The sequence below is a fragment of the Mustela lutreola genome, chromosome 7 (assembly GCF_030435805.1).
Source record: "Mustela lutreola isolate mMusLut2 chromosome 7, mMusLut2.pri, whole genome shotgun sequence".
NCBI classification, from domain to species: Eukaryota; Metazoa; Chordata; class Mammalia; order Carnivora; family Mustelidae; genus Mustela; species Mustela lutreola.
In genome coordinates, this window is record NC_081296.1 from 119,810,960 (window position 1) to 119,823,218 (window position 12,259).

Here is a 12,259-nt window from a genome sequence, read left to right on the forward strand (position 1 = left end):
ACTACAGGACTTCAGACCCTTTAGAGTGCTAATATGCATTATGAGCCTGCAAGGGAGATTCAAATATAATGTTTCCAGACTTAGAATATTTTATCATTGAATTTACTGTCTTCCCTTCCTACACATAAATGCACACATGCGTGCATACACACACACACACACACACAAATTGATCAGTGAACTGGTGTTAGAGATGTATGTTAATTTGTGTTCTCTTAAAACCAGGCTAACTGGGGGTGCCTGGGTGGCTCAGTGAGTTAAAGCCTCTGCCTTCGGCTCCGGTCATGATCCTAGGGTCCTGAAATGGAGCCCCGCATCCGGCTCTCTGCTCAGCAAGGAGCCTGTTCCCTCCTCTCTCTCTGCCTGCCTCTCTGCCTGCTTGTGATCTCTATCAAATAAATAAATAAAATCTTAAAAAAAAAAAAAAACCCAGGCTAACCGAAGTTAAGTATTCTATTTTGCATTTATTATTTATAGATGTGAAAATAGAGCTACTTTCACTTTTCTGTGGAAGGAGAGACTTTTCATTGTTGTTTTGCCATTCATTTAAGTGTCTATTGAGCTCTGTACTCATTCCATGCTGTGGGATATCTATAATAATTCTATTAACAGGACACTATAATCTTCATTTTGGAAATAAATTGAAATTGAGTTAACTCAGTGTTTAAGATTTCAAGCTAATAAGTGGTAGGGCCAAGTTTGAATTTGCTTGATATAGATATGCAGTTGGTGTACTTCAGAGAGTTTAAGAATGATGTCCATCGTGTTCTTCACTCACTGGATCAGAGCTCTTGCTAGTAGGAATGGAACACCTTTTTGTAGTTTTCCCAAAATAACCTTATATACTAGATTTGTATATATGATATTTTCCTCCCAAAGTCTCTTTGTTCTAAGTCTGAAGCAGTTTCTACTACATCCCATCATCATCTTCATTAAAATTTATTAAGGAACCATGTTTCGTGAGAGAAAGTAATGTGTATGCTTCTCTGTGTTTTAAATCAGATGTGTTCAGTGATAGTGAAGTCTGGTAAATGCCTTCAGGTATTATAATTATACTGAAAACAGGGAGAGAGCATCTCCCTTGTCCTACCCACCGCTATCTTGCAGTGTATTCCATAAACCTCTCTCTCCTTTAAAAAGATAATTACAGTGAAAACAGAAAAAATACATATTTTCAAAATATATTTACCTGAAGGGATTTTATGCTCTATTTCCCAAAGAGTTCTGTTAGAGTAAAAATATTTAATTCCCGATTACCTCTTACTGGCCCTCATCTCCCACCACTCTGTTATTTTTGTTTTTGTTTTTATTTCTTTGAGATAGGGAACACAAACAGGGCAGGAGGGGCAGAGGAAGGCAGTGAAACAGGCTCAGCACTGAGCAGGGAGCCCGACACAGGCCTGGATCCCAGGACCCTGGGATAATGACCTGAGCTGAAGGCAGATGCTTAAACAGCTAAGCCACCCAGGCGCCCCTCCATTGTTTTTTATTCAAATATTGTAAATATTCTCTCTGACTTGGAAAATGATTACATTGTAATGTATCCAGCCCAAGCCTGGACTGATTTTTCCTTTTTCTTTTTATTGGTTTTTGTTTAAATTTCTTTCAGATTAATGTATTTGTCCATTTGCTTTATTTAGATCAGGCAGAAAAATCCATCTAATAGTTAATATTCATGTACCCTCAGTAAAGAAACAAATACAGCTTAAGCCAGATTTGCTTTAGTGAAACTTTTTCTTGCCTAAGCACAGAAGATTGGAGACATTTCTCTCAAATTTTTTTGCTTTTTCTGATTTCTGTTTATATGTTACTTATCTAACTTTCCTGCAAGTGTAGATTAAAGGACAGCTGTATTTTCTTCAGCTTGCATTCCACTGTGGTTTTCAGAAATACCTTTGTGCAATACCTTGAATTTAAGGTTATTTTACGTATTTTGTTTTAGAGTAGTTCAAAATGTAGTACCAGGGGCACCTGGGTGGCACAATTGGTTAAGTGTCTGACTCTCAGTTTCAGTTCAGGTCATGATCTCAGGGTCATGAGATAGAATGCCCCCCCCCCCCCCACCAGCCAACCCTCCGAATCCGGCTCCACGCCTAGCACAGAGCCTGCTTGAGATTCTCTCTCCCTTTCACTCTGCCCCCCATCCTCATGTTCCCTCTCTCTTAAATAAATAAGTCTTTTATTATTATTATTATTATTATTATTATAACAGGTGTTTGTAATTCAATTTTTGAATAGGGGGATACTTAATATTTTGAGAAATAAGTAATATATTTAATGTTGATAGACTCAACACAAATGTGTTAATTTTAGGAAACAAAAAGTAAAAGTTACAGAGTTATTGCCAGTCAAAGCTTCACTTTTGGATGTACTGAGTTTTAAGTTTTCATTTTAAAATGAAGCGTAATAGCTTTGTACCAAACATTTTTTCCCTGTACAATTTGCTAACACATCAAACTACAACAGAAGTACTCCCTTAAAGTTATGTCTCCCTGCCAGCATTTTGATTAATAAACACATGCCAGAGGCAACTTCTCAGTCTCTTTCACAGCCAGAAACAGCCAGCCACCTTTGTTTTAAATGAGGAAAGGATGCAACAACTGATTTCTTTCTTTGAAAGAGAACCATCAGTTTCCAATGATACATCATCATTTATCTGTGTGTAGAGAAAATACTGTATTAAGAATTGAAAATGTGTTTGGAAGGTTGGATACTTTGGGTAGTTGTTTTTAGTGAAAGGATTTATAAACTAGGCACTGTTTAATAATAAAAATGCAGGGATGGAATTGATAGAAAATATTTAGAAAGGATGAACTGAACTTGCTTGTTTAAAAGCAGTCAGAATCTTATTAAAAGGGGCACCTGGGTGGCTCATTCTGTTAAGCATCTGCCTTGGGCTCAGGTCATGATCCCAGAGTCCTGGGATCAAACCCCGAATCAGGCTCCTTGCTCAGCAGGAATCTGCTTCTGCCCCTGCCCCTCATCCTACTCGTGCTCTCTCAAATAATAAAATCTTTTTAAAAAATTTTAGAATCTTATTAAAAGTTAGAAACTGGTGATTGAGAATTTAACTTCAAATAAATAATATTAATATTCTAAATTATAAGAATTTTGATATATTAGGGAAGCTTTCCTTAAAATTGGCATGAGTTCTTAAAACTTGGCTTTGCTTCAAATAAAATCTCAGTATCTTTGTTCTCTTTCATAAGCAAAACAAACTACTTTGTGAGGGAAATTCTGAGAAGATAACAAAGCAGGTTAGAGTAGGATGAAATAAAGTAGAATCATTTTTCAGATACCTCTTGATTGCACGTGCCACTGCTTTTGTTTTTTATTCACATAGTAGTAGTTTTGGTCCAGGGTTACAGACAAGTAAATAGAATAGATTATTTAAAGGGAATAAAGGAGGAAACCTTGTCATCTGTCACATATGAAGAGACCTTAGGAAAGGCATATCCACCCACCCACACACACCAGTGATGAGCTGTTTTGTGGTTAATAAGGAGACCCTTGAAATTTGTAATTAGGGGCTTTCTAATTCATACTGGATGCTATTAATATGAAGATAAAAGGTACCCCAAGGGGCAGAAAACTAGGGTGAGTAAAATACTTCATTATATTAATTAATAGCATGTTTCAGTCTTGATTAGTGTCTACATATTTTTGCCATGTCTCTGAATATTCAGCAGTAAAGACAGTAATAGTTTTCCTGTATTTGATGTTAACAAAGTAAAACACATCTTCCAGATTTCTTTCTGTTACTGACTTCTGACTAACCGTGGGTTATACTAGAATTGTGATAAACGTTTTTAAAGATTGGCTTTCAGTAAAGTTTATTTATTTAAAGTCAACAAACACAATTCCAATGCCAATAAACCTTGAGTTCAGCTTACTTCTGAAAAGCTAGTAATTACTAAATTTTTCCTCAGCTGCTATAGATGTTTCCAGGCTCTTTTAGTCATACTTTGAGGAAGTTTATTTTCCTGGGAGTAGCATAATTAGACTTATGAGTACTAGATTTAATGTTTAAAATGTTGGGTCTGTTTGAAAATTTTCTGATTTGTTCAGATTGCTAAAATTAGAGCTAATCTAGAGTAAAGATTAGGAAAATTAATTATAATATATGTAGTCATGTAATGTTTGGTTGTTAAGTGTGCGCAATTCTGAGAAATAATTAACTGCTATATCAGTCTTTGACACATTGCATCAAAACTTCATTTTACTTATTAAGTAATAATTGATTTTAGTTTTTGCCCTTTTGCAAAGACTTGCATCATTATATCATGATATGTTCAAAAGTGCAGGACATCAGTCAGTATTGGAAAGGGATATCTAGAGTCAGATGTAGAGTTTAAATACTTTTTATTTTCATATAGTTGCTATTGACTTTAGACAGTTTACTTAACTTTTCTAAGCCTCAGCTTCTGGATTTTCTTGAGAACCAAGTGAAAAAATGTAAATAAGTATGTGGCACACTGTACATTTGACTAAAATTTAGTTTTTTTATTTTATTTATTTATATGGGGGGCAGGAGGAGGAGCAGAGGGGAAAGAATCTCAAGCAGATTCCATGCTGAGCGCAGAGCCGAACGTGGCCTCAAATCTCACAACCCTGAGGTCATGACCTGAGCAGAAACCAAGAAGCATTTAACCAGCTGAGCTACCCAGGCACCCTAAAATTGAACTTTTGTAAGAACTTGAAGCCATCAGAGATCATCTAACCTTTTAGTCCATGAAGTTAATTTGTGGATCTTAACCAGTAAATTTTCATTTATTTTTTTTAAAGATTTTATTTATTTATTTGACAGAGAGAGATCACAAGTAGACAGAGAGGCAGGCAGAGAGAGAGAGAGGGAAGCAGGCTCCCTGCTGAGCAGAGATTCCCGATGCGGAACTCGATCCCAGGACCCTGAGATCATGACCTGAGCCGAAGGCAAGCGGCTTAACCCACTGAGCCACCCAGGCGCCCTCATTTTTTTTTTTTTTTTTTTTAAATAACAGATCTATTAAGATATAATTCATATGGTGGCCTGGGTGGCTGCTAAGCATCCAACTCTTGGTTTCAGCTCAGGTCATGATTTCAGGGTCATGAGATTGAGCCCTGTGTTGGTCTCTGAGCTTTTCTCCCTTCCACCCTTTCCCTCTACCCCTAAACCCACTCACTTGCACACTTTCTCTCTCTCTAAAATAAATAAATCTTTAAAAAAAAAAAAAAGATATTCATATACAATAAAATTAACTCTTTTAAAGTTGTGTAATTCATGAGTTTTTAGTATATTCGTAAGATTGGCAACCATCACCACTGTATAATTTCGGATTGTTTTCATTAAAAGAAACTACCCATTAGCAGTCACTTCTTAGTCTCTCCTCTCCCTAACAACCCTAGTCCACTTTCTTTTTATAGATTTGTTTATTTGGGACATTTTCTATAAGTCAGTCATACAATACATAACCTTTTGTGACTGGCTTATTTTTATGTAGCATATTATTTTCAGGGTTCATTGTGTTATAGCATAGACTAGTACTTCATTCCTTTCCATGGCTGAATACTCTGTTTTATGGACATGCCATATTTTGTTTATCCATTCATCTACTGATGGAACATTTGGGTTGTTTCCAGCTTTTGGTTTGTTGTAATAGTGTTATGAATACTCACATACAAGTTTCTGTTTGAACACCAATTTTTTATTTCTTTTGGGTATATAATAGGAATGGAATTGCTGATCATATGGTAATTCTATGTTTAAGTTATTGAGGATTCCAGAATATCTGTATTGTTTTGTGTCCTTACCAGCAATGTGTGAGGATTCCAGTTTCTGTACATCCTTGCTTCTACTTGTATTTTATGTCTTTTAATTTTAGCCATCCTTCCAATCAGTAACTTGTTAAGAGCTAGAATAAACTATAAAACATTAAAATATATTGCACATAGGTATTTATAAATCTTATATTTCAAATAGGTTTGTATATGCTGGGTTAAAATAAAATATATATACTTTTTATTTATTTATTTTAAAGGTTCTATTTATTTATTTGACAGAGAGATCACAAGTAGGCAGAGAGGCAGGCCAGTGGGGGTGGGAGGCGGGGTGGAAGCAGGCTCCCTGCTGAGCAGAGAGCCTGATGCAGGAGTCAGTCCCAGGACCCTGAGATCATGACCTGGGCTAAAAGCAGAGGCTTAACCCATTGAGCCACCCAGGTGCCCCTATATACTTTTTAATGAATTGCCAACAGAAGTTTGAGAAATAATATACTACTCAAACCCACTCATTTTATAGAAAGGCCCGGAGACTTGTAGTGAGTTGTCCAGTGACAGATAATGCAACTAACAAGTGATGGAGCAATAATTAGGACCCAGGTATTCTCAGCCCAGATTTGGGGCTTTAGTTACAGTTTTTCATTGTCTTACCATTTTCAGGGGTAAGATTTTTCTGTGCTTTGTCTCTTAACTGTCGTTGCCTATATACTTAACTGGTATTTGTTTTTAATTTGTAACCAATTTTTTAATGAGTAATTACTGTTCAGGATTTTTCATGAGCTTCTGATATATTTTTTTTAAATATCATTTTGACTTGGCCCACTAATGACCAAAATTCAAAGATCTGAATTTTTGTTCTTAAATTTGAAAAAAAAAAAAAAAGAAAAAGTCTACCTTTGTTTAAGCAAAGCTTTCCTGAATGAATGTTCTAATTTTGATTCAGCAGATAGATATACTGGAAACTGATACAATGTCTTCATACTCAGAAATACTAAGGTCCTCATCTGAATATTCAGTTTGACTATCTAATTTAGGAGAAAAGGAGAAATATTTAAAAGTTTCAGGAAAAAAGTTATAAAGTTAGTTGAAACCTAGAAATTTCTGAGGATAGGTTAAATAAATTGTATTATCTGAACAATGAGATAGAGGATTCTTACGCTAGAATAGATCTCTAGGAACTGTCTCCATTGGGGTAAATGATAGCATAAGTTAAAATAAGCAAAGTTAATCCAGATAGGTGGTTATCACCACTACTTTGAAAGTTCCTTAGAACTTTCAAGATGGAGATTCCTTAGCTTCTTTGGTAATTTTATTTTTTAACCTTAAAGCCAAAAATTTCTCCCATATGACTGTCTAGAATCTTGGGTATTTAAAGATAGAATTCCAGATAGAGCAACTCTTGGCTTTTGCTTACTGTTGCCTAATTTAAATCTTCATTCTTGGATCTTAGGCTACCAGGAGAAGACCAAAGGGAAAGGAGAAGATGCAGGGGATAGATTTATGTACATGTTTGTATTTATCTGATTAATTGTATTCCAATGCCAAATATAATTTTTAGGTAATATGTAACAGATAATATAATAATAGGTAATATGATACATTTAGATAAATAATTTAAGTGTTATAAGAAATGTTAGAGAAGATGATGGGAACTTAAATAATTTCTACTGAGTATCAAGAAAGAGGAACTAGATCTAACTGTGGGACAAAGAATTTAAACTAGAGCTAAAGAACTTTCTTGTAGGGAAGCTGTAGCTGACTAGAATTTATCATCAAAGCCACATTTGCTTGCCTTTGCCTTCTCCTCTGCCATGTCCCCTTTTCTGCCCTCCCTCTCTCCTGCCTTACTATGGTTATGTCTCTGCTGCAATACTCCCTTCTTTGTCCACTTCCCTCTCTGCACTGTGTCATTCTTTCTCACTAGCCCTGTGATTCTCCTTATATCTTTCTATTTTCCTGTCCATCTCATGTTTATCCTTTTGTTTCCCCTATTGTGTCTCTGCTTATGGGAGTGGAGTCTGTATTCTCTGGATTCTGCCCTCTCTTTATTGTGTATCTTCGTTGTTAATTACAGAAGAGGGTGTGTATTTGACAGAACTGATGTAGTTGTATCTGATTGGATTTTTAAAAATGCCTTCTGGAATTGTACAGAATGTTTCATTTGTTTTAAGTGAACAAATATAACCTGCATCAGGCAATGGAACATTTCTTTAAGTGTCTACAAAAATAACTGTTCTTGAATAATGATTATTTGTAAAGTGCTTTTAAAGATGTACAATATAAAGGTGCCTGGGTGGCTCAATTGGCTAAGCATCTGACTTCAGCTCAGGTCATGATCTCAGGGTTCTGGGTTCGAGCTCCACATCAGGCTCCCCACTCAGCAGAGTCTGCTTGTCCCTTTCCCTCTGCGCCTCCTCACACTTGAGCTCACTCTCTCTGTCTCTCTCTCTCTTTCAAATAAATAAAATCTTAAAAAAAAAAAGATATACCATATAGGACCTAAAAGTTTTTTAACCTACAACTAAATATTCTGACCTTTGAAATTAAGAATTTTATATGAAACTTTTTGAAATGTGAATGAGAATGTGTGTCAAAGTGAGAAATCCCTGCATTGGTGTTACAGTAATTTTTCATTAGACATCAACTTTAATATCAAAGAAAAGACCCTTTGTCAGAAATACATTGAGAATTTTCTAGTAAAGAACTGAGTAAAGACTGAACTCATTTCATTTATCATGATCAGTATTTTAAGACTAATGCTGTAGGTATCTGTTGCTTCTTTGTGATTTTAAAACTTACTGGATAGAGGCAGTATCATTTTTAATGTCTTTTAAGTTGATAAGCCTTTTTTAAAAAAGGCTTTTAAGAAAACACTGATTTCATCAGAGGGTTTGTATCACTTAGTATTTCATATTTTGTCTTTAAATACTCATTTGTTTCAACTACATATAGTTTAGTCCTTATCTTCCAGTCAATCTACATGTATTTAATGAAGTTTTAAAAATTCACTGAGTGTCTGCTAACTTAATCTTTTCTACTTGTTCACCAAACATTTTTAATGGAAGTATTTGGATCTGAAGGATGAGAGTACTTTAAGCAGCTTTCCTGCATGGTATTATAAAAGTAGCATTTGCAGGGTGACTAAAACACATGGATTATATGCATTATATGTATGAAGATGCACAAACAGCTAGAGAAAATTCCTTCTAAACATATGTGGTAAGATAGCTAGAAGGAATAAGCTCCTCTGAATACTGACCTGGGTACATTACATGCTGCTATACTGGGCAAAAGACATCTCGGGACAGCTTTTCCAAAACAGATAAATAACATAAGCAAGTCCTAGAATCGGGGTGGGGCGGGGGAAGGAGTTTATCTTCTTTATTCCCTTGGTGTGGCAGAAAATCATTGCCTTAAAAGTTTGAAGAAGTGGATTCTTCTTCCGGGTGCCATTTTTTGTTTATGGCTTAATTTTCTCCAGAGATTTGATCTGAATTACGTATGTCTCTAGTTTGGAGAGTTTGAGATTGTTTTTTAAATTGGGAAATGTTTGTCAGGGGTGTTATGAGGATTAAATAAAATCCCACATATGCATATAATATGATATTCTATATCTTATTACTTAGTAATGGCAGTGACTAAAATGTAATTTGGGCCAAATATATATTTGTAGTTTTTCAAAAATGGTTGTTAGTGTTTAAAAGCTGAGCTTAAGTACAAGTGATCTCAATTCAGTCTGATAATATTGATTAATGTAATAAGTCTAAAGACAATTCCTAAGAAAGATAATTTCATTGGAAGATTTTACTAATTAAACAACAAAAATGTGACTAGGACTTAAAGAGGTGAAAAAGAATGTAAAAGTTGGAAAGAATGTTTAAATGTTTAAATTGGTCTTGATGTTAACCTAATGATCTCGAACGTTGAGCCCCGTTAAATGTTTTTATATTTCTGGCATTGGCAAGGTCCTTAGGTTTCCCACAATGCATCACTTATGTAGGTAGGTACTCGGTCATTAGCCTGTTTGGGACTCTTTTGTATTATTATGCATTACAGCTTTCCTGTTCCTGTAGATCTGATCTTATTCCCTGACCTACTGAGTGAAAAACATTTCCAGTTTGGCCTGGAGTTGTTTGGGTTTTTTTCCTCCTGAATTTTAAATTGTTCCATGGTCTTTGTGGCTTTAGAATTCATTATGCACAAATAGCCAGATTTCATCTTTCTCTGGAACCTGCATTCCCTTACACTCTCCGTTTTTGGGCTAACAACAAAATTTCCTATTTCCTATCTGAGCAGTGTCTGAACTATGAATTGATCTGAAATAAGGTCATTGATTTCAAGTTGCATCTCTCATTAAGTCGTTCCTAGTTTGAGTTACTCTTTCTTACTTTTCCTAGTTTTTCTCTATGACATATGACTACACTATCTTATTTTATACTTAAAGTATTCTAAATATGAGAATTATATGCTGTGCTTACCACAGAGCAAAAAAGGGCAACAAAAACTATTTGTCAACAAGGAAATAGAATAACTATAAAAAACAGACACAAAAACTCAATATAGCAGTCATTTAGTATAGAAGAAAATACTTCGTCTTAAGTATACCATGTCTTAAAATATTATAGTAACTGATGTAATAAAGCCTTTAAGTTAGTGGTTCTTAACCAGAAGGGTACATTATAATAAACTTAAAATCAATACATAATATTTATATTTAATGACATATCATTCAGGAAGACACAGGAGATTCTGATTGTATTTGAGATAGAACTCAAGACTTATCTTTGCAAATTCTCTTATTCTCATAAATATCCTCAATTAAAAAATCATTGCTCCAGGGGTATCTGGGTGGCTCAGTGGGTTAAGCCTCCGCCTTCGTTTGGCTCAGGTCATGATCCTGGGGTCCTGGGATCAAGCGTCACATTGGGCTCTCTGCTCAGCAGGGAGCCTGCTTCCCTCTCTTTCTGCCTGCCTCTCTGCCTGCTTGTGATCTCTTTCTCTGTCAAATAAATAAATAAAATACTTAAAAAATAAAAAATCACTGCTCTGATAAAGTAAGAAAAGGTAGTTACATTCAGTATGTTCTGCATAACACTTCAGGGATATTTATATAATCAGTATAATTCCAGTCATTAAGAAAAAAAGAAAGAAAACTAAGAAAAACAGGCAAAAGATAATTAGAAAGTAGATGAAAAAAGAAATACGAATGACTGCTAACCTTGTGGAAATATATTTAATCTCACTATTATTCAGAGAAACATTTTCTTTCCTAACCAGATCACAAACAATGGAAAAATTAATAATCCTTAATTTGGCCTGTTTGTAGGGGCAGGCGCTCAAGTTAATTACTGGTAGGAGTATGAGTTAGTAGCAGTCTGGAGGGCAATCTGTGAATATGTACCAAAGTTTTAAATGTTTTTATTATCTGATCCGTAATTTTGGGTATTTGTTCTAAAGAAATGGAAAATAACAGATTGCAAAACATTTACTATGTAACCTATGTAGTTAAATCAGCATTTTTAAAAAAAAAAAGTTTGAAAGGCTGTATGGTATAACAAATTAACACCAGTAATTATAGCTGGAAGATAAAACAACAGCTTTTTTTTTTTTTTTTTTTTTTAACAATGTCAGTATCGCAGTGTCCTTATGGGTGACTTTGGTACCAGGAGAGATTAACACAGAAGTTCCTTTCCTTTAAAAGTTTCAATGTTCTTGGGGTTGAAGAAGACAATAGAGAGGTAGTTATATTTGGGGCTGACTAAAGTTGCTTATTGGTTACAGTCAGTAGTGAGATCTGAAGCCCTTGGTTTTTCTCATTGCCCTGACAACCAGTCTGAGCTCTTTTAAACGATTACTGAAATTTTAAACAGGAATCTCGTTATCTACCCAGTGAAGTCTAAGTCCTAAGATTGTAGACAATTACTGCCTTAACTACTTTGTTGGTCTTGTGGTTCTTTTTCCTTTTAAGATTTTTAAATGTTTTCCTGTTTTGCTCTAAAGATACTCTAAGCCCATTGAATTCTTTATACTCTTAGGAATTCTTTTTTTTTTTTTTTTAAAGATTTTATTCATTTATTTGACAGAGAGAGATCACAAGCAGGCAGAGAGGCAGGCAGAGAGAGAGGAGGAAGCAGGCTCCCTGCTGAGCAGAGAGCCCGATGCGGGGCTCGATCCCAGGACCCCGGGATCACGACCCGAGCCGAAGGCAGCGGCCCAACCCACTGAGCCACCCAGGCGCCCCTATACTCTTAGGAATTCTTATACACTTAGGTAATTCTGTGCTAACCTCTTTGAATTTGATGGAATCTGATGTTCCATATTCTTTTTTTCCTCCCAGGTTTACTACATCATATTTGACAAATAAAATTTAAATGTATTTAAAGTGTACAATATGATTTGATGTATACATTGTGAGATATCTAGCACAACTAAGTTAATTAACACAACCATAACTTCAGTTACTGTGTTTGTGTGTAGTATGGGAATGCTTAAGATCTACTCT

General features: G+C 35.2%; 1 protein-coding gene across 5 annotated transcripts in view; it reads left to right on the forward strand.

Annotated features, from left to right (window-relative positions):
* Window positions 1-12,259, forward strand: part of PALS1 (protein associated with LIN7 1, MAGUK p55 family member) — a 76,088-nt gene that overhangs the window by 23,630 nt on the left and 40,199 nt on the right. The gene's annotated exons all lie outside the window — the stretch shown is intronic.